General features: G+C 45.7%; 1 long non-coding RNA gene across 1 annotated transcript; it reads left to right on the top strand.

Annotated features, from left to right (window-relative positions):
- Nucleotides 1–11,930: 11,930 nt before the first annotated feature.
- LOC147097233 (uncharacterized) lies at nt 11,931–19,793 on the top strand. The gene is made up of 2 exons (XR_015074347.1): nt 11,931–12,541; nt 18,209–19,793. It is a non-coding gene; the product is annotated as an uncharacterized LOC147097233 (long non-coding RNA).
- Nucleotides 19,794–20,157: the final 364 nt, after the last annotated feature.

Below are 20,157 nucleotides of genomic sequence, written 5' to 3'. Positions count from 1 at the left end.
TGGTGTTTTTTTTCAAATCCTTTGTCAGCCAGGGATGGGAGATATACAAACAGGCTGTCTTTGTCTTCTGCCACGAGGCCTGACAGCCATTTTTGATGCCCTGGTTTTTAAGGTATATTCCACCCAGGTTTTCTTTAATCAAAAGTATTCTTCGGGGGCTGAAGAAATTTTCCTAAGTTTTTGCGAACCTTACAGACGATTCGAGTACAGGAGCAAGGATGTCTTGCTGCAGTTGAACAGGGCCTTGGTGAGACCACACCTTGAACATAAGAACATAAGAACATAAGAAATAGGAGCAGGAGTAGGCCAGTCGGCCCCTCGAGCCTGCTCCGCCATTTAATAAGATCATGGCTGATCTGATCCTAACCGCCAATCTACTATCACAGAACCATCTCCTGAATCTAACAGAATTAGACACACGAAATAGGAGCAGGATCAGGCTACAAAGCCCCTGGGCCCGCTCCGCTACCCACAGGGCCATGTCCGATCCGAACCTAGACTAATGTCCAAATTCCTGCCCGCTCCCTGTAACCCTTAATTCCCTTTACTTCTAGGAAACTGTCTATTTCTGTTTTAAATTTATGTAATGATGTAGCTTCTACAGCTTTTTGGGGCAGCATATATCATGGACCTACCACCCTCTGAGTGAAGTAGTTGCTCCTCATCTCAGTTTTGAAAGAGCAGCCCCTTATTCTAAGACTATGCCCCCTAGTTCTAGTTTCACCCATCATCGGGAACATCCTTCACGCATCCACCCGATCCAACCCCTTCACAATCTTATATGTTTCAATAAGATCACCTCTCATTCTTCAGAACTCCAATGAGTAGAGTCCCAATCTACTCAACCTCTCCTCATATGTCCATCCCCTCATCCCCGGGATTAAATGAGTGAACCTTCTTTGTACTGACTCGAGAGCAAGTATGTCTTTTCTTAAGTATGGACACCAAAACTGTATGCAGTATTCCAGGTGTGGTCTCACCAATACCTTGTACAACTGAAGCAATACCTCCCTATTTTTATATTCTATCCCCCTAGCAATGAAAGCCAACATTCCATTGGCCTTCTTAATCACTTGCTGCACCTGCATACTAACCTTTTGAGTTTCGTGAACCAGGACGCCCAGATCCCTTTGTACTTCAGTACTTTCCAGTTTCTTGCCATTAAGATAATAACTTGCTCTGCGAATTTTCCTGCCAAAGTGCATAACCTCACACTTTCCAGTATTGTATTCCATCTGCCAAATCTCTGCCCACTTACTTAGCCTGTCTATGTCCCCTTGCAGGTTTTTTATGTCCTCCTCACTCACTACTTTCCCTCCCATCTTAGTATCATCTGCAAACTTTGATATGTTACACTCGGTCCCCTCCTCCAAATCATTAATTTCGATTGTAAAGAGTTGGGGACCCAGCACTGACCCCTGCGGAACACCACTAGTTACTGATTGCCAGTCTGAGAATGAACCATTTATCCCAACTCTCTGCCTTCTGTTAGATAGCCAATCCTCTATCCATGCCAGAATATTACCCCCAATCCCATGATTTTTTATCTTAAGCAATAATCTTTTGTGTGGCACCTTGTCAAATGCCTTTTGGAAGTCTAAATACACTTATGTCCACTGGTTCCCCTTTATCCACCCTATATGTTACTTCCTCAAAGAACTCCAGCAAATTTGTCAAACATGACTTCCCCTTCATAAAACCATGCTGACTTTGTCCTATTAAATTATGATTATAATAATGTCCTGTTACTGTCTCCTTAATAATGGACTCCAAAATTTTACCTACCACAGATGTTAGGCTAACCGGTCTATAGTTTCCAGCCTTCTGTCTACTGCCCTTTTTAAATAAGTGTGTTACATTAGCAGTTTTCCAGTCTGCCAGGACCTTTGCTGAGTCCAGGGAGTTTTGGAAAATTATTACTAATGCATTGGAGTGCAATCGCATTGAGTCTAAGCAGACTTTGCTAAGTGGCAGAAAAAGTCTTTTAAGTGCATTTACTGAATTTTAGTGAGTAAATAAGTGAATTATTTGAAGTAAGTTTAATTTTTTAGAGTAAATTAAGCTGTTGGGGAGTTGAAACCGGAAGTAGAATCCCGGTATAAACAGGGGCGGGCTTAGTGCGGTAGCGCTGAGTGCGGTCGCATTGAGTGTAAGTAGAGTTTGGTAAGTGGCAGAGTTCGGGCAAGTGGGAGGTGAGGGGTGCTTGTTGCTCTGTTTTGCTTCCCTCTCTCAGGTTAATCCAACACTGCGGACGTGGAGCAGTGAGACAATTCAACTGGATAGGTCCCCCAGACAGCTTCCACGAGGGAGGTTGGTGATCAACTGGTTGGTAGGTTCTCTTCCTTCTCTTCTATACCTTTAAGCTGGTAAGTCCTATTAAATAGTGGTGTAATATTATCATCTATATCGGGGCAGAGGGTCTTCATAATTAATAATAAGAAATTTAATTAATTACACAGATATGGGTGAACAGGTGATGTGTCACTGTTGCGAAATGTGGGAGCTGGTGGACCCCATTGAGGCTCACGGTGATTACATTTGCGATAAGTGTTTGCTGCTAGAGGAACTCAAGCTCCATGTTAAAGAGCTTGAGACTGAGCTTCAGACACTGCGACACATCAGGGAGGGGGAGAAGTTCCTGGACTCTATGTTTCAGGAGGTGGTCACACCTAGTAAATTAATTACTGCAGATGTAGTCCATGGTCAGGGACAGGACAGTGTGACTACGAGTGAGGAAGGTACAGGGATCCAGGATGTAGTGTTGAAGGAGCCGCAGCCCTTGCTATTGTCAAGCAGGATTGAGGTTCTTACTCCCTGTGAGGGCAGGAGCGGGGACTGCAGGGAGGATGAGCAACCTGGCCACAGCACCGTGGTGCAGGGGGCCATTCAAGTGGAGGGAGTAAAAAGAAATGTTGTAGTGGTAGGGGATAGTATCATTAGGGGGATAGATAGGGTTCTCTGCAGTCAAGAGCGGGAGTCCCGAAGGCTGTGTTGCCTGCCTGGTGCCAGGGTTAAGGACATCTCTTCTGGGCTGGAAAGAAACTTGGAGTGGGAGGGGGAGGATCCAGTTGTCGTGGTCCATGTTGGTACAAACGACATAGATAGGACAAGGAAGAAGGTTCTGCTAAAGGAGTATGAGCAGCTAGGGGTCAAATTAAAAAACAGAACCTCAAGGGTAATAATCTCTGGGTTATTACCTGAGCCATGAGCGAATTTGGCTAGGATAAATAAAATTAAAGAGTTAAATGCGTGGCTCAAAGACTGGTGTGGGAGAAATAGGTTTTGCTTCTTGGGACACAGGCACCAGTACTGGGACAGGAGGGAGCTGTTCCATTGGGACGGACTCCACTTGGCCAGTGCTGGGACTAGAGTCCTGGCAAATCATATAACTAGGGCTGTAGAGAGGGCTTTAAACTAATTAGTGGGGGGGAGGTTTCTAGAGAGCAAATAACAGAAATGACAACGGAGAAGGTCATAGACTTAGGTAGCAGTGGGGAAATTAAAAAACAGAACGTGTCAGGAAGGGACAGAAGGTATGGAGTAAAAGGTAAAGTAGTAAAAGGGGAAAAAACAGGAACTAAGTGTCACAAAACATATTTGAAAGTTCTTTATCTGAATGCACGTAGCATTCGTAACAAAATGAATGAGATAACAGCACAAGTAACTACATATGGGTATGATCTTGTGGCCATTACAGAAACATGGCTGCAGGGTGACCATGACTGGGAATTAAACATACCAGGTTATTTAACAATCAGGAAGGACAGGCAGGAAGGGAGGGGAGGTGGGGTGGCTATGTTAATAAGGGAAGGAATCACTATAATACAGAGAAATGATATTGGGTCAAAGGAGCAGGATAGTGAAACAGTTTGGGTAGAGATAAGGAATAATAAGGGGAAAAAAACACTAGTGGGCGTAGTCTATAGGCCTCCGAACAGTTGCAACTCTGTTGGACGGAGTATTAATCAGGAAATAGTTGAGGCTTGTAATAAGGGAACAGCTATAATTATGGGGGATTTTAACTATCATATTAACTGGGCAAATCAAACTGGGCAGAGCAGCCTTGAGGATGAGTTCATTGAGTGTATTAGGGATGGGTTTCTTGAGCAGTATGTAACTGAACTGACCAGGGGGCAAGCAACCTTAGATTTGGTCCTGTGTAATGAGACAGGATTAATTAAAAATGTCCTAGTAAAGGATCCCCTTGGAATGAGTGACCATAACATGGTTGAATTCCATATTCAAGTAGAGGGTGAGAAGGTTGGATCTCAAACAAGCATGCTGAGCTTGAATAAAAGAGACTATGAAGGTATGAGAGCGGAATTGATTAGACTGGACTGGGAAAATAGATTAAAGGGTAAGACAGTACATGATCAGTGGTGTACATTTAAGGAGTTATTTTGCAACTTCCAAAAAATATATATTCCAATGAGGAAAAAAGGGTGTAAAAGAAAAGATAGCCATCTGTGGCTAAGTAAAGTAATTAAGGATAGTATCCGACTAAAAACAAGGGCATATAAGGTAGCCAAATCTAGTGGGAAGATAGAAGATTGGGAAGTCTTTAAAAGACAGCAAAAAATAACTAAAAGATTGATTAAGAAAGGGAAGATAGATTATGAAAGTAAATTAGCAAAAAATATAAAAACGGATAGCAAAAGTTTCTATAGTTATATAAAAAGAAAAAGGGTGGCTAAAGTAAATGTTGGTCCCTTAGAGGATGAGACTGGGAAATTAATGGTGGGAAACATGGAGATGGCAATAATGCTGAACAAATATTTTGTATCAGTCTTTACGGTAGAGGACACTAAGAATTTCCCAACACTGGACAAACAGGGGGCTCTAGGGGGAGAGGAGCTAAATACGATTAAAATCACTAAGGAAGTGGTACTTGGTAAAATAATGGGACTTAAGCCAGATAAATCCCCTGGACCTGATGGCTTACATCCTAGGGTCTTGAGGGAAGTGGCGGTAGGGATTGTGGATGCATTGGTAATAATTTTCCAAAACTCCCTGAACTCAGCAAAGGTCCTGGCAGATTGGAAAACTGCTAATGTAACACCCTTATTTAAAAAGGGTAGTAGGCAGAAGGCTGGAAACTATAGACCTGTTAGCCTAACATCTGTGGTTGGTAAAATGTTAGAGTCCATTATTAAGGAGACAGTAATGGGACAGTTGGATAAACATAATTTAATAGGACAAACTCAGCATGGTTTCATGAAGGGGATGTCAGGTTTGACAAATTTGCTTCAGTTCTTTGTGGAAGTAACATACAGGGTGGATAAAGGAGAACCAGTGGACGTAGTGTATTTAGACTTCCAAAAGGCATTTGACAAGGTGCCACACAAAAGATTATTGCTCAAGATAAAAAATCATGGGATTGGGGGTAATATTCTGGCGTGGGTGGAGAATTGGCTCTCTAAAAGAAAGCAGAGAGTTGGGATAAATGGTTCATTCTCAGACTGGCAATCAGTAACTAGTGGTGTTCCGCAGGGGTCAGTGCTGGGTCCCCAACTCTTTACAATCTATATTAACGATTTGGAAGAGGGGACCGAGTGTAATATATCAAAGTTTGCAGATGATACAAAGATGGGAGGGAAAGTAGTGAGTGAGGAGGACATAAAAAACCTGCAAAGTGACATAGACAGGCTAAGTAAGTAGGCAGAGATTTGGCAGATGGAATACAATACTGGAAAGTGTGAGGTTATGCACTTTGGCAGGAAAAATCATAGAGCAAGTTATTATCTTAATGGCAAGAAACTGGAAAGTACTGTAGTACAAAGGGATCTGGGGGTCCTGGTGCACGAAACTGAAAAAGTTAGTATGCAGGTGCAGCAAGTGATCAAGAAGGCCAATGGAATGTTGGCTTTTATTGCTAGGGGGATAGAATATAAAAACAGGGCGGTATTGCTGCAGTTATACAAGGTATTGGTGAGACAGCACCTGGAATACTGCATACAGTTTTGGTGTCCATACTTAAGAAAAGACATACTTGCTCTCGAGTCAGTACAAAGAAAGTTCACTCGGTCAATCCCGGGAATGAGGGGGTGGTCATATGAGGAGAGGTTGAGTAGATTGGGACTCTACTCATTGGAGTTCAGAAGAATGAGAGGTGATCTTATTGAAACATATAAGATTGTGAAGGGGCTTGATCGGGTGGATGCGGGGAGGATGTTCCTGACGATGGGTGAAACTAGAACTAGGGGGCATAATCTTAAAATAAGGGGCTGCTCTTTCAAAACTGAGATGAGGAGAAACTTCTTCACTCAGAGGGTGGTAGGTTTGTGGAATTTGCTGTCCCAGAAAGCTGTGGAAGCTACATCATTAAATAAATTTAAAACAGAAATAGATAGTTTCCTAGAAGTAAAGGGAATTAAGGTTTACGGGGAGCGGGCAGGAAATTGGACATGAGTCTAGGTTCGGAATGGTCATGGCCCTGTGGGTAGTGGAGCGGGCCCAGGGGCCGTGTAGCCTTGGTCTGTTCCTACTTGTGTTCTAATTCTGTGTTAGATTTCAGGAGATCGTTTTATCCATGTTCCTGGCTGGGGTGGAGATCGCCTTTACAGAAGGTAAGTACTGTAGAAAATATAGGGACAGAGTGATCTCCTGGAAGAGTTTCGATCGCCTAGATGGGTTGGAGAGGAATTTCCCAGATTTTTTCTCCCAAATTGGCCATTGGGTTTTTTATCTGGTTTTTCGCCTCTCCTGGGGGATCACATAGGTTCGGGTGGGATGGAGAGTGATAGAAGATTTGAGGTTAGGATCAGATCAGCCATGATCTTATTGAATGGTGGAGCAGGCTCGAGGGGCCGATTGGCCTACTCCTGCTCCTACTTCTTATGTTCTTATGTTCTTATCCACAATCCCTACCGCCACTTCCCTCAAGACCCTAGGATGTAAGCCACCAGGTCCAGGTGATTTATTCGCCTTGAGTCCCATTATTTTACCGAGTACCACTTCCTTAGTGATTTTGACCGTGTTTAGCTCCTCCCCCCCCCTTTAGCCCCCTGTTTGTCCAGTGTTGGGATATTGTTAGTGTCTTCTACTGTAAAGACTGATACAAAATATTCATTCAGTGTTTTTGCCATCTCCATATTTCCCACCATTAATTTCCCGGTCTTATCCTCTAAGGGACCAACATTTACTTTAGCCACCCTTTTTCTTTTTATATGCAGTTTTATGTGCAGTTTTGGTCGTCTTCTCTGAGGAAGGATGTTCTTGCCATGGAGGGAGGGCAGCGAAGATTCACCAGACTGACACCTGGGATGGCAGGAATGAAGTATGAGGAGAGATTGGGTCGATTGGGCTTGGACTCGCTGGAGTTTAGAAGAATGAGAGGGGATCTCATTGAAACTTATAAAATTCTAACAGGACTGGACAGACTGGATGCAGGAAGGATGTTCCCGATGGTCGGGGAGTCCAGAACCAGGGGCCACAGTCTAAGGATAAGGGGTAAGCCATTTAGGACAGAGATGAGGAGGGATTTCATCACCCAGAGAGTGGTGAACCTGTGGAATTCTCTCCCACAGAAGGCAGTTGAGGCCAATTCATTAAATATATTCAAGAAGGAGTTAGATATATTTCTTAAGGCTAAAGGGATCAAGGGATATGGGGAGAAGGCAGGGACAGGGCACTGAATTTGGATGATCAGCCATGATTGCATTGAATGGCTGAGCAGGCTCGAGGGGCCGAATGGCCTACTCCTGTTCTTATCTTCTATGGAGTTACATTACATAGAATATGCAGCAAAAAGTAACCATTCGGCCCAACTAATCTGTGCTGGTGTTTATGCTCCACACGAGTCGCCTCCCATTCCAGCAACCTCATCTCAGCCTTCCAGAATTTCTTTCTATTCCCTTGTCTCTCGTGTACTTGTCTACTTTCCCTTTGATAGTATCGAAACTATTCGCCTCAACCACTTCCTGTGGTAGTGAGTTCCACATTCTAACCAATCTCTGAGAAGTGAAATTTCCCCATTGGATTTATTAATAACTACCTTGCACGTTTGGCCCCCTAGTTTTAGAATCTCCCACGAGTGGAAACGTTCTCTCCACATCCATTCAAAATTTTCAAGACTGCTATCAGGCCTCCTCTACGTCCCATCTCCTCGAAGCAAAAAGGCCCCAACCTTTTCAATCTTTCCCGATAAATTCTCCGTGCTCGTGCTGTCCAATTATATATTTGTAAGCCTGAAGCCATTGGCCCCCGCCACGAACCCCTTTGCCTCGCCACCGACTCCATCCCTCTCCCCGGCACCTGTCTAAGGCCGCAGCAGACCACTCGCAACCTTGGTATGGTATTTGACCGCGGGGTGATTTTCCGACCGCTTAGCCACTCCATCGCCAGGACGGCTTCCTTCCACCCCCATAACATCACTTAACTCCACCCCTGCCTCAGCTCGTCTGCTGCTCAAACCATCATCCATGCATTTGCTAGCTCTAGACTTGACAGCACCAATGCTTTTCTGACTGGCTTCCTACTACGTCCGTGAATGATTGAGACACGGACAGCAGGAGTTGAACAAAACAAGTCTTTACTGATTGAAGTCAATCGGGAAACTGAAAACACAGAGGCTTACTAGCGCCTTTTATACAGGGGTGGTCACTGCCGGTACTGCAGTCTGAGACCAGTTATTCTCTTAAAGGTACATACACAACAATTCCTCCCCTTTTAGATAAACAGTACATAACATTCATTTAACAACTAAATGATAACTAATTACAATCACAATTACGGTTGCTAGATACATTGGTTAAGTTTAAGCAATTATAAGTTCAGTCTTTGAGGAGGCTTCCTGATTCTGTCTGGATAACGCCTCTTTGGGGTATCAGGTTCTTCTGGCAAGGTTGAGTCGGGATCAACGTCGTTGTTTGGTTCATCTGCTTCCAATATCACCGATTCTGCGGTAGCTGCAATTGGTACGTCGATTTCATTGCCAGGTGTATCAGATCGTGGTGTGGAGTTGACGTTTTCCAGTGACTCTAGAATCTGGTCAGCATGGCATCTTACAATGCTCTCTCCAACGTCCACGGTATACATGAGAGGTCCTTGCCATGTACAAATCGTTCCTGGCTGCCATTTCTCAGTGCGGTAGTCCCGGGCCAAAACTGGTTGACCTATCTTAAAACTCCTGGTCGGCCTTTCATTCATATTCTGAAACTGCCTGTTCTCCACATCTCTTCGGACGTTTGGCTTAACCAAATCCAAGCGGCATCGTAGTCTTCGATTGAAGAACATCATGGCTGGAGTTTGGTTGGTAACCGCATGTGTCGCATTCCGGTAGGCAAACAAGAAGTTGTCCACCTTGTGTTGTAGGGGTATATCTTCATGACACATTGCCTTGATAGCCTTCTTGAATGTTTGAACAAACCTCTCGGCCAATCCATTAGTGGCTGGATGATATGGGGCAGATGTGTAATGCTTAACACCATTGTTCTTTAAGAACCTCCGGAACTCTTTAGACACAAACTGTGGTCCATTGTCAGAGCAAATCTGTTCAGGCAGCCCATTCCTGGTGTATATGGTTCGTAAAACTGTGATAGTTTTTTCCGTGTTGGTTGAGGACATTTTTATTACCTCTGGTCACTTTGAATGTGCATCCACCGCAATTAAAAACATCGAGTCCATGAAGGGACCAGCAAAATCAATGTGCACCCTTTGCCATGGAGATGAGGGCCACTCCCATGGATGTAGAGGAGCTTGTGGTGGGGCGTTTTGGACCTTCTGGCATCCTGCACAGCTCTTGGTCATCTCTTCGATTTCTCTATCAATTCCCGGCCACCACACAAACGCTCTGGCTAAGTTCTTCATTTTTACCCCACCCAGATGACCCTCATGCAGCTCATTGAGCACTCTATCCATCAACTTAGGTGGAATTACTACTCTGGATCCACACATCAAGGTTCCTCTGCACACTGACAGCTGTTCTCTTCTCGGCGAGAATGCTGGCAGCAGTGGTTCACCATGTGCTGGCCATCCCTTCACCGTTAAATCATAGACCCGTGATAGTGTCGGGTCATTCCGTGTTTCCTTTTCTATGTTTGCATTCGTCACAGGGAGACATTCGACTATGGTCGAGTGGAATAACTCCATTGGATCCACTGCAAGGTCTTCTTCTTTCACCGTCGGCAACGGTAGGCGTGACAATCCATCAGCATTCCCATGCTGTTTAGTTCCTTTGTACTCGATGTCATATTGGTGTGCCCCTAGGAAACGGGACCACCTCTGCAGCCGTTGCGCTGTCATTATCGGTACGCCCTTCTGAGGGTTGAAAATGGAGACAAGAGGTTGATGATCGGTTAGTAGAGTAAATTTTTGACCGTGCAGGTAGTGATTGACCTTCTTCACCCCCCAAACTAGGCTGAGGGCCTCTCTGTCAATCTGGGCATAATTACGCTTGGCAGAAGTTAACGAGCGTGACGCAAAAGCTATCGGCCTCTCTAAACCATTAAGGAATTTACGTGACAGTACCGCCCCAATGCCGTAGGGAGACGCATCACACGCCAGTCTGATCGGCAGTGCTGGGTTGTAGTGAGCCAATACTTCTCTTGAAGTGATTAAGTCCTTACTCTTCTGAAAGGCCCGCTTACAGTCATTGCTCCATTTCCATGCTACTCCCGTTCATAGCAGGACGTTCAGTGGGTGTAGAATTGTCGACAAGTTCGGCAAAAACTTATGGTATTAATTCACCAATCCGAGGAATGACCTCAGTTGCGACACATTTTCAGGTGCTGGGGCCTTAACAACCGCTTCAATTTTGTCAGGGGACTTATGTAACCCCTCTTCATCAATCATGTGGCCACAATACGATATCTGTTTCTTAAAAAACTCGCACTTGGGGCGGTTGGCTCGTAGCCCATGTTCCCGTAGTCTAGTGAGCACCTGTTCTAGGTTGTTAAGGTGTTCACTGTCATCTTCACCTGTCACAAGGATGTCGTCCAAGTAACACTGAGTCCCCGGAATCCCTTGCAGGACTTGTTCCATCGCTCTTTGCCATATCGCCGGAGCTGATGCTATTCCGAATACCAATCGATGATACTGGTAAAGACCTTTGTGAGTGTTTATCGTGAGATACTTCCTAGAGGATTCTTCAACCTCCATCTGCAAATATGCTTGTGCTAGGTCAATTTTTGTAAAACGCTTACCTCCAGACAGTGAGGCGAAGATGTCTTCTATCCTTGGAAGAGGATATTCTACTGTGTGAAGGACTGGGTTCACCGTCACCTTGAAATCCCCACAGATGCGAACCTTCCTTGGCTCCTCAGACTTATTGCTTAACGTTTTCTTCATGACAGGGACAATGGGTGTCACCCACTCACTCCAGTCGACCTTAGACAACACGCCTGCCTTCTCCAGATTCTCCAGCTCTGCCTCGACGGCTGGGCGAATTGCATATGGTACCGGTCTTGCTTTGAAAAACTTGGGAATTGCATTCTCTTCTATTTTTATCGAGGCGGTTACGCCTTTAAGAGTGCCCAGTTCTTGTTGAAATACCTCTTCGGCGTTAGCTAAGATTGTTGACAATCGTCCAGGGGTGATGTCTTCATCTTTTTTACCGTCCACCGTCATTGCATGAATGGAGTGCCAATCTAAGCTTATCTTCCTGATCCATTCACGTCCCAATAACGGTGGTCCACCATTTTGCAGTATGTAGAGATACAATTTCCGTATTTTCTTGCCGTTGTATTCGACAGGCACCCTTATTTTTCCTCTGGGGTATACTTTTTGCCCCGTATACGTCGTCAAGATGATGGATGTCTCTCTCAAGGGTATGTGTGAGAATAGCCACTCGTAGTCTCTTCGATTCATGATGGTTAGCACTGATCCTGTATCCAATTCCATTTTAACTTGGGACCCTGCTATCGTGAGGGTGACCCAAATGGTTCGGTGATCCTCTTTTGCGATTACATTGTGAAGTTTGAGACAGCTGTTGAGGAGAATTTCAGTATTAAGGACTTTTGCAAAGACTGTCGGGATACTTGACATTAAACTGGTTGACAAAGGGGCCCCCTGAACTCGCACGTAGGCTGGGATGAGATAATGCCAGCTGCAGTTTTGTTATTGAACGATTGTGGTCACCTTGCGACGGAAAATAGGTTGGACTTTTGCTTCTCCTGTCTGCGGTTAAAGGTCCCGAAAAAGGTTTTAGACCTAGGGTCCATCGCTTGCTTAAAATAGGTAACCATTATAGATGTCACGGGGTATCGCGGTGATTAGTAATATGAGGTAATTTGTTTTGACCCCTGTATATAGGCAGGGGCTTTGTGTGTGTAAAATGAGAAGTGTGGCGATTGCACACCGGGTGTATAGCTGCTTCTCCCAGAGCTCTGCAATAAAGCATTCTTTTACTTTGCCATTCACTTGTGGTCAGAGTTTTATTTGACTCCAAAGGCTTCTGTTGGGATCGTGTCGACCTAGAATATCACCTGGTCCACGTAGGCCCAAATTAGCTACAACAATTGGCGCTGCGAGCAGGGTCACCGAGTGACTGGCCGCCCTGATCAAGCGGACACACGCTCGAGTGATCTAAAAGAACAAAAGAGAGGTGAGATGGCATATGTAAAATTGTGCTAGGATACTAACAACCGTAAGACTGCATTATTTCTTGTAATTCCAGGGAAACTAGGTATAGCCTGGGAGGAGAACTGGAGATTCCAGGGAAACCAGGTATAGCCTAGGAGGAGAACTGGAAGAGAGGAGAGGTAATTGAGCCGGACCAACCTTTACCTACACGTGACGGACCCCGAGAGAAAGGTATTTGTGTTCTCAGAATCGGGGGGCCGAAGATAGTGACCAAGGGACATAATGTCGAGTAAGGATCTGAAGCGGGGGCCACCGGGCTCCCTCATCGATACTTTTATGACGGATAGATGTACCCTTATTGAAAGAATGCAGGAAGACGGGTGGGACGTATCCAAAGGTTTGGACCGACAGCGGTCATGGTGGGACACACAGAAAAAGGGAAGAACTAAAAAAGCAGGAGTACTGTTGGTTCATCAATTGGCAGGATTGATAGAACAGGCAGAAAAGGCAGCGGTGAGTCTTAAGGGAAAACAACTTCAGATAGATAACCTCCGAACAGAGTGTGAGGGATGTAAAAAGCAAATAGAAGTCCTCAAAGGAGTTAATGAAGGACAACAACAATGGCTGAGAGAATATAACCGACAAACCTGGGGAGAGACAGGGAGAGAAGAAGCTCTGCCCCCATATACCAACCCCAGCGCACCCCCAGTTTATAATGTAGCACCGGTGACAAGGCAAGACCCACTGAATGACCTAGTGGTTGCTAATAGGGGAAGAGCAGATTGGAAAGCATTTACCCCAGGTGAAAAGGAAGCCATTATGAGCCGTCTGGGAAAACTACAGACCCGGAGTTCTAACACTAAATTTTGGGCGGAGCTGGATTCAGTTTGGCAGGGTCATTCCCTCCACCTTAGGGACGTACACCAATTAGTGCAGGCAGCATGCCCCGTGGACAGATGGCGGTTGGTGCCTGAAAACCAAGGCGCTGGCAATGCCAACACAGACTACCGCAACGGAAGATGGGTGAATCAATGCCCACTAAAAATGAATAAGGAAGAAATGACTCCCGCCTTCCAGTTATACAAAATAGCAGTACAAGGGGTGTTAGGAGAGGCCCCCACAAATTGGAATAAAATAACGGCGTGTAAACAAAAGAAAGGAGAGGGCTCTTCAGAATACGGGGAACGATTGCTCGCCGTCTACGGAGAATCCTCTGGACAGCCAAACGCGGTGAGAACAGACCCAGCCTTTATCCAGGCATTTAAAGATGGGCTGTCCCCCCCCCATCAGGCAATCCTAAAACTAGGAGTACTGACTACCAGAGTATATGATGAGATAGTTGAATGGGTATGTGGCGTTGACGGATTACAGACTAGGGAGAAGGAAGAGGTGCAAGTGAAGAAGGAGAGAGTAAGTGCAGTCCAATCCGACAATGTCGGGTCAGGGACAAAACCGAAAGGCGCTTGCCACAATTGTGGTAAGGTAGGACACTTTATTAGAGACTGTAAGCAACCAAAACCGTTGAAGGAGTGTAGTTATTGTGGGAAAAAGGGGCACTTGGCACTCACATGTTATCAAAGGCTAAAGGAGACAGGAAGCCTAAAGGATGCTGAGATGACCGTCCCAACTGCTCAGTATGAGGATTTTAAGAAATGGCAAAGTTATCTCAAATGGCAACAAGAATGATATTCGGTGGCCCCCATACAGGGAGGAAGAAAAAAGGGGGGGCGAATATATGTGTCTGCACTAATAGGGGGCCGACCATGTGAGATGTTAGTGGACACAGGAGCAGCAATATCTATAACCAACCTCCCCCTCCCTGTAACAAAGAAAAGTGCGGTAATTACTGGGGTGGGCGGTGAAGGTGTCACAGCCTTCCGCAGCATCCCGCAAGTAGTAGAAATAAATGGGCGTTATATCCCCATGAGCTTTTATGTATGTAAAAATAATGAAGGGACTATAATGGGTAATGACCTGTTAAGAGAGTACCAGGTACTTGTAGATTGTGGAAAGGGTAAGTTAACCTGGCCAGATGTAAGTGGAAAGACCCAAGATGTGGGGTGCTTAACGGGCCACACGACAACGTTAGGAGTAGCAGCAATAAATACGTGGTCCAACCCACCTCTACCAGAATATGAAGACATTTGTAACTCTGTGGAGGGCACCTGGGCGGCGAACAAGCTGGACACTGGTAGGGTCAACATGGACCCTATCATAGTGCCCGGACCAGAGCATAAACCCCATCGTCAGTACCCCATAAAGCCAGAAGCCCGTAAAGCAGTAATAGAGATAGTAAAAGGGTTAGTGGAGCGAGGTATTCTAAGGGAAACAACCAGCACCACTAACTCCCCGACCTGGCCAGTGGGAAAACCTGACGGGAGCTTCAGGCTTACAATAGATTACACCGCCCTAAATAAGGTAACCCCAAAGTTACACCCCATAGTTGCTAGCCCCTCCACGATATTAAATGGGTTAGACCCGGGGCATAAGATCTTTACCGTGCTAGACATAGCTAACGGGTTCTGGGCTCTGCCATTAGACCCGGGGTCTCAAGAAAAGTTTGCCTTCACAGTAGGCGACAAGCAATATACATGGACCCGACTTCCCCAAGGGTTCCATAACAGTCCAGCGATCTTTCACCAGGTCATGTGTGACATTCTCCAAAAAGTGGAACTCCCACTTGGGAGTACCACCCTCCAGTATGTGGATGATATACTCATAGCGTCCACTACAAAAGAGGGACATAAGACTGCACTCGGTGCAGTCCTAAAGACCTTAGGGGAGGCAGGACTGAAGGTCAGCCCCAAAAAGGCACAAATAGGCAAAACCCAGGTCTTATATTTAGGACACCTTATCTCACAAGGGGTAAAGGAGATGCCCGCAGATAGAAAAGGGGCAATACAAACCATGCCTAGACCGGTAACAGTAAGAGGAGTAAGGAAAGTACTGGGGCTTTTTAATTACAGCCGAAACTTCATCCCGGGGTTCGCAAAAACAGCGGAACCCATACAGCGATTGGTAAGAGGGGGTAAGCCTGCCCTGGACCCCATCGAATGGGGTCCTGAGCAGGAACAAGCTTATACCCAACTTAAACGAGATCTGATATCAGCCCCAGGACTAGGACTCCCAGATATGAACAAACCCTTCCACATACACTGCGATAATGAGGAAGGATTTTATTCGGCCGTAGTCACCCAGGAGCATGGAGATAAACGTAGACCCGTAGCATACTATTCCACTGCAGAAGGACCAGTAGTATCGGGACTCTCGCGCTGCATAGCCGCTCTAGATTGTGCAGCTTGGGCCGTAAAAATTAGCGAGCCCGTTGTAATGACAGGAGATATTATTCTCCACACAAAGCATACTTTGGTAGAAATGTTAAATACCAGAAAATTGCGATCAGTCTCACACTTGAGACGAGCGAAATGGGAGGCTGTTCTCCTCCCTCCCAGTAAAGCAGTAACAATAGTCAGAGACGCAAGGGAAAACCCGGCTGAAGGAGTATTGGGGTCGGGTATTTCCCATGATTGTGGAGATGTAGATGCTGACTTAGAGGGAGACAAGATAAAAGACACTCCGTTACCAGGGGCTGAAGAGACACTGTACGTGGACGGGTCCCGAAAATATATAGACGGACAGCCTCGTACGGGCTGGGCTGTAGTAAATAGTCAGATGAGAACTGTACGATCGGGGAGACTTGAAGGAGGCTTGTCAGCCCAAGTAGCAGAACTAGTGGCTCTGACAGTAGCATTAGAAGAGTCCGAGAATAAAATTGTAAATATATATACAGATAGCCGATATGCGTTCGGTGTAGTCCATGACTACATGACTGCATGGGGCAGACGGGGATTTGTAACTACCGGAGGAACCCCCATAAGACATCAGGAAAGAATCGAAGCCCTCCTGGAAGCTAGTAATAAGCCTAAACAGGTCGCAGTAATAAAGATTAAAGCACACCAAAAAGAACCAGCCAGAGACAGTCCAGAATGGACGGGTTATATGGGCAACCAGGCAGCTGACAGGGCAGCTCAGGCAGCCCTGATCTTGGAACGGAAAGAAGCAAACCTAGAACGGAAGGAAGGAAAGCAGATAGCGAAACAATCCGCGGAGTTAGCCTTAGGATGGGAACCCGAGGAACCTGTAGCCAGTGTAGATAGCCCAGGAAATGAAATTAGTATTGCCGAGCTACACGAGGATATATTACCTAGTGAAAGGCAAAGATGGAAAGAACAAGGAGCCAGACCAACAACAGACGGAGTATGGCGAATAAATAAGGTAATGGCCCCCGAGTGTATACAGAATACCCTACTCGAAATACACCATGGATTAAGCCACTCTGGAAAGGAGGCGATGCAACAGACTTTAGGTAAGGAGTGGTGGTGGAAGGGTATGGGGCGGGACATTGCTAAGTATTGTCAACGATGCATCGTGTGCGCTCAGCATAACCCAGGAAGACCAGTTAAAATTAGATTAGGACACCAACCCAGGCCCCGAGGGCCATGGGAGCACTTGCAAATTGATTTTACGGGGCCCCTACCCATGTCAAAGGGTAAGACGTATTGCTTGGTAATCATTGATCAATTCACAAGATGGGTGGAGGCCTTTCCCACCAGAAATTGTACGGCCACTACAGTCGCTCGAATCTTGGCGGAGGAGGTAATCCCACGTTGGGGAATGCCGCTCCAGATAGATTCGGATCAAGGGACCCACTTCACAGGAGGTGTGGTCAAACACATGTGCCAGTTAATGGGAATTAAGCAAAAGTTTCATATACCCTACCATCCCCAGAGCTCGGGGATGGTAGAAAGAATGAACCGAACACTAAAAAATGCGCTGGCTAAGGCCATGCAGGAATCGGGAAAAACATGGGTGGAAGTGTTACCTATCATTCTGATGAAATTACGAGCCACCTGTAATCGTACCACAGGCCTTGCCCCGTATGAACTTATGACAGGACGAGCAATGCAATTGCCAGAAGGCATAATTACGGGAGGGGTGGATGTAGGCCCCTTAAAGGACAAGCTACGGCGATATGTCCAAGAAATGAGTAAACAACTAAAAGAAATGCGGACGCAGGTAAGGTACCGCCAGAGGGAGCAGGACGAGAAGGAATTCCCCTTCCCGTTACCAGAAGTCCCTACAGCGGGAACTAGGGTAATGCTAAAGGTATTACCAACCAAATCAGGCTTTGCTCCCAAATGGAATGGGCCTTACGAAGTTATTATTAGCGGAGATACTTGCGCCTGTCTAGACATACGGGGAAAGGGAGTGTGGAAACATTGGACACAGCTAAAGATATATGAGCCAAAGTCATCCCTGGAGCCTCCTGAGACGGAGACTACCGGGGAGAGTGAAACCACGAAAGAAAAGACTGACTAAATGAATGTAACCAGCATAAAATTAAGATTAAAGTTGTTAAGGTATTGTGTTAAGGACTCAATCTGTAGGGGCGTACAACGCAGATTGAGAATTGATACTGTTTGGTTAAGGCATAAGGATTACGCTTCGGGGTTACAGAACTCGTACTCGGCCTTGGAAAGGTGACTGCGGTTATGCGAGATCTGTTATGGTGTTTGGATCGTTCTGACCTGCTGACATCCAACACCCATTTTAAGTTTTAAGCCTTAATCTACCTCAGAAGGGGTGTGCATAGAAGTTACTAATAATACACCCTTGTATTATTTTCCAGGTCAACATCAGCTGATTAATGCCTGATACTTTGATCTGTTTGCCTGTGTGGGCATTTATTTTGTGGCTTATTGCATCGGTTGTGCTTGTGTGCTTTTATCTTAACGCGTTGTTACAAGAGTGTTATCGGGAGGGCCAGAGAAACCATAAGCCAGTTTCAGACAGGCAGTCCTTACTTAAAATTGAAAATGAAGACCGTAATATGTTTAGTTGCGATAATATGCATTGTTACGGTAACCCGGGGTACACGGAGTCCGTTATCCTAACGGGACCCAGCACATTCAATCAAGAGCAGGATCCAAGTAACCCAAGTCCTGGGCTAGATAGTCTAAAAGCCTATAATGGTACATATTTTATATGTGGTCACCGAGCCTATCCATGGTTACCCCGGAATTGGACGGGTTCGTGTTACTTAGGTTATGTAGTACCCTACATTCACCTCTTGAATGAGATTGGGGAACACCACGAATTTAAGAAATACCGGATTAAAAGAGAGCTAGGAGCTTATCAAAGATTTTTTGGTGTAATAAACCCTCCCTATGGAATAATGAACTTAATGGATGAAACAAGGAAGTTGGCAAGGTTAATAGAGGTAGTTGCCAATGTTACTGGGGAAGCTTTAACAGAAATGAGTACTGAAATGGTAGCCATTAGAACAGTAGCCCTCCAAAATCGAATGGCCTTAGATTACCTCCTTGCAGCACAAGGAGGAACCTGTGTCTTGATAGGAAGTGAGTGCTGTACTTATATCCCTGATAGTTCGGAAAATATCACAAACTTAGTAAACCACATGAAGGATGAAGTGAAGAGAGTCCATACCAATCCGGGAGAAGGATGGTTGGAGTGGCTAGGACTAACAGGATGGGGTTCCTGGATAACGCATGCATTGGCTATCATCGTTGCGATATGTGTTGCAATATGCTGTTTGCTAACTATAGTGCGAGTTTGCTGCAAAATGGCGATGACAGCGACAATGCCAGTCAGTGCGATTCAGGCAGACGAACTATCGCTTATGGAACAAGACAAGACGGACGAATCCGAGCCGCCTGACGTCCCCGGGAAGAGGCAGTGGTTGTAGGAACAACACTGTGAAGAAAGAGGATTGGTGGTCAGCTGGGCCAAGAAAATCGTGGTCCAGCACCAAAAGGAGGGATTGTTGAGGAGAATTTCAGTATTAAGGACTTTTGCAAAGACTGTCGGGATACTTGACATTAAACTGGTTGACAAAGGGGCCCCCTGAACTCGCACGTAGGCTGGGATGAGATAATGCCAGCTGCAGTTTTGTTATTGAACGATTGTGGTCACCTTGCGACGGAAAATAGGTTGGACTTCTGCTTCTCCTGTCTGCGGTTAAAGGTCCCGAAAAAGGTTTTAGACCTAGGGTCCATCGCTTGCTTAAAATAGGTAACCATTATAGATGTCACGGGGTATCGCGGTGATTAGTAATATGAGGTAATTTGTTTTGACCCCTGTATATAGGCAGGGGCTTTGTGTGTGTAAAATGAGAAGTGTGGCGATTGCACACCGGGTGTATAGCTGCTTCTCCCAGAGCTCTGCAATAAAGCATTCTTTTACTTTGCCATTCACTTGTGGTCAGAGTTTTATTTGACTCCAAAGGCTTCTGTTGGGATCGTGTCGACCTAGAATATCACCTGGTCCACGTAGGCCCAAATTAGCTACAACACAGCTTAGTCTCCTGTTCCCGGATTCACTATCGGTCATCTGGTCTTCGGAACTACTGTCCGTCATCTTTTGTACGTTCTTGTACGGTTCCTTAGTAACCTTTTTGTTGTCGCTGGTCTTCTTCCCAGACCTGCAAACTCGTGCAATGTGTCCCATCTTTCCGCATTGCCTGCATATTTTGTCCTTGGACCAGCAGTCCTTCTGGTCATGGTTAGTTCTGCCGCAGCGATAACATTTTGCAAATCCCCGTGTCATTTCGTGGGTGCC

This window comes from Somniosus microcephalus, chromosome 32, assembly GCF_052327205.1.
Source record: "Somniosus microcephalus isolate GS21.2 chromosome 32, FLI_Smic_1.0, whole genome shotgun sequence".
Taxonomy (NCBI): Eukaryota; Metazoa; Chordata; class Chondrichthyes; order Squaliformes; family Somniosidae; genus Somniosus; species Somniosus microcephalus.
This window is presented reverse-complemented; position numbering and strand designations above follow the sequence as displayed.